This window comes from Belonocnema kinseyi, chromosome 9 (assembly GCF_010883055.1).
Source record: "Belonocnema kinseyi isolate 2016_QV_RU_SX_M_011 chromosome 9, B_treatae_v1, whole genome shotgun sequence".
Classification (NCBI taxonomy): Eukaryota; Metazoa; Arthropoda; class Insecta; order Hymenoptera; family Cynipidae; genus Belonocnema; species Belonocnema kinseyi.
Window position 1 is genome coordinate 2,197,395 of NC_046665.1, and position 3,251 is coordinate 2,200,645.

At 35.3% G+C, this 3,251-nt stretch overlaps 1 protein-coding gene across 4 annotated transcripts in view; it reads left to right on the plus strand.

Annotated features, from left to right (window-relative positions):
• LOC117180932 (general transcription factor 3C polypeptide 3) overlaps positions 1 to 3,251 on the plus strand; it is an 84,388-nt gene that overhangs the window by 55,613 nt on the left and 25,524 nt on the right. The gene's annotated exons all lie outside the window — the stretch shown is intronic.

A 3,251-nucleotide genomic window follows, 5' to 3' on the forward strand; every position in this document is an offset into this window, starting at 1 on the left:
GACATTTCAATCATTTTTATTTTCTACGAGAAGAAAAACTAATTTTGGAGTGAACCAAAATTATTTATTTTTTTATTATTTAGGTTTAAAATTGATGAAACCATGATTTTATAAGTGTGAAATGTATAATCACGGAACACATGAATTGATATGCAGTCTCATATGCATATGCATGGTCTACGTGTTCCGAAATCAATGGCAGATACGTTATTCAACGCCGGCAGATTTGAAGAAAAAATCTTTAGAACAAGATGCTTGTATCTGCTTGTATCTGCCTGTGTACTGCTTGACGATATTTAAAGCAATCTGAAGTTTGATTTCACCAGAAGCATAGATCTTGAGGTCATTCATATAAAATACACGAATGACCTTATTTTCGCGCTGATTAGTGTCGCCACAGAGGTATCCAGAAGAACTTCGTAGTGCGAATGAACCTTCAAGCTTTCCAACAGAAAGATGATAAGTCTATAAGAGGTTGAATCGAGTATAGTGCAACCTAATACCAGCCACTGCGGAATGGGCGTTTCTGACTTTAAATATGAGACGAATATGCAGGCCAGGTTTTATTGTGTAGAAGTGAACTTTTTCCACTAGAAGTTCTTGATACCATTTGGTCCTGCAGCGAAAAAGTTCTTCGAACCCCTCACTGCTTTTTTCAACTCTTGAGCAGTGATTGATAGACATTCCTCTTTAGATGTTGTAAGGTTGTCGCAAAACTACTTAAAGCAGATAATATTATCAGTATCTTCTGTCAATTTCATTGTTTTCGGGGTTTTGTATAACTCTTTCCAAAAAGTCTCTGCATCGTTGGTCTTGGGAGGCTTTTTGACAGAAAGAAGGGAACGCTGAATGTGCGCGATCGTTCAGCAAGAAGCTGCTGATTCTCTTTAATCCATATCTCCCTCTTCTGTATTCGCCTCCTTGCGTCAAATAACACCCGTATTTTGTCAACAATATGCTGCTTTATTGTCAGCAGCTTTTACTTGTTCAGTGTGCAATTGAAGGTCCTCAGTTCTTGGGCAAGCTTTTGAACCCTTTCCGTGACGGGTCTACCAGATTTGATCTTTTAATTATCTATGGTGTTATTTTATTTTATAATTTTAGTTTTAAATTTGGATAAATTAAAGTTTTTTTTTTAATTTTTGGTTTTTGTATTTGTTAATTCCGAGGTCTCGAGCGAGAATCGTAGAGGTTTCCGTCACATATGCAAACAATCGATTGGATCCATTACCACCATCACCTTAACCAGATCTTCGGATTTTCGGTCCCTTTTAATTTATGGATTTTTATCGACTTCCCTTCTAACATCCAAGGTAGGATAGACAACTCTACCAATAATGGATCCAATGAACAGACCGAGGCGATTACTACAAAATTCAACATGAGAATAGGGAACTTCCCCTAAATATTTTCTCGACAAATATTACTGTGTGGAACGTATATCTCTTGGCTTTTATGTCTTTTTGTTTTCTCTCTTATTATCGGGAGTATCGAAGAGTCCAATCCACATCTGCGTCTGTGAACTTAAAGCGTTAACACAAGACACTAATTACATTCTCTGGGGTATCCAAGGTAGGATCCTGTTTTCTTTTAATTATTTAGCCAAGTCGATCTATTATTTTTTATCCTGCTCCTGTCCATTGACTAAAATAACTTTACTCCGTCGCTAAACCATTCTAATCGATTTTATTTCTTTTTGTCGTTTACCGTATTGATTGTTTAATACCATGTTTCGATAAATTTAGATAATAATTCAGAGTGCCGAATGCCGAAAATAATCGCTTTTATTTGTTGTAACCTCCCGATTAATTGCATACTGGCTTCTAATGCTGTGATCCTCCCCTCACAATTAATTTTTATAATGCCTTTAAATGTTGATATCCTACCCTTACAATTAGTTTTTTAATGCCTTCAATACTAATGTCCTCCCCTCACAATTAATTTTATAATGCATTTTAATCCTGAGATCCTTTCCTTATAATTTAAATTAGAATGCATTTTTAATCCTGAGAGCCTTCCCTTAGAATTTGAATTATAATGCCTTTTTAATGCGAAGTTTCTTCCCTCACAATTTGAATTATGACGCCTAGTATAATGCTGAGATCCTTCCCCGCTAATGAATCTAATTATTGAATTTCGTCCCATATTCCTTTCATGTATAATCCAATATCTTTTATAATGTTAAAATCGCCCCCCCCCCGTTGATCAATTTAATTTAGGAATTGCGACACACTTTTATTATTAGTAATTTTTAGTGTTCAGATCCTCCCCTTATAACTTATCTTTTCTCTCAAGTTTAGAACCCTTGCACCTTGAACGTCAATGTCCTTTATTTATTACGTTAAGATCCTTCCCTTATTTGTTATTATCTCCAATATTTAATCTTCATCTACAGCTAATTATTGAGAATTTTCTTTCTTTACATATCTATCTTGTTAAGAACCCTTGCGTGCCCATTTTGAATCCGCTTTGTACCTATTTTCGAACATCCCTTCTTTTTCTATCACGTTATTTTTCGAGTACCCTTATCCCTTGTAAATTTTAGAACCATTATTTTTGGTTTTTCTTAAGGAACCGTTTTTTATATTTATCTTTAAGCCTCTTCTACCTTTATTCTTGAGAACCCTTTCGAATTGTTGTGGAACCTCTTTTGCATTTATCTCCGAAATTCCTTTGTATTATGAAACCCTTTTTATTATTATTTCTGTAACCAGTTCATAGGGGTGCCTTTACGTCCCCACGAGACGTTGAAAAAGAGTAGGGGTTTTAACGAAATTATTTCTTTGACTAATCACAGGGATACATTCCGGCCCCCACGAGACGTTGCAAACGGATAAGGGGTTTGAAAACCATTATTTCTGCGAACTTTCAGGAGACGTTGGAAAGGGGTCTACAGTAAATTAACAAAATTTACTTTGCATTATTCAGTGGCTATGTGTGGAACTAATTAACTGACTGTGATGGCGTTTGAAATCAATAAACTGCCGCTAGCCGTACGGTATGGTAAAGTGCTATTTTAACGCTTACTTTTCTGGGGGCATAATAGGCTCATAACATGGTGATTTCGAATAAAATGATTAATATAATTCCGATTTTTGGGCGCCATTCCTTTTTTGGAATAAAGCCAAATTAATGCACCCAAAGTTAGGGAGAAAATGGTAAAGATATAAGGAATCTATATTCTAAAAAGGAAAAAGAGAAACTTACTGAACGTCAAACGTTTCAGCATAAAAATATAAAAGGGAAACTGA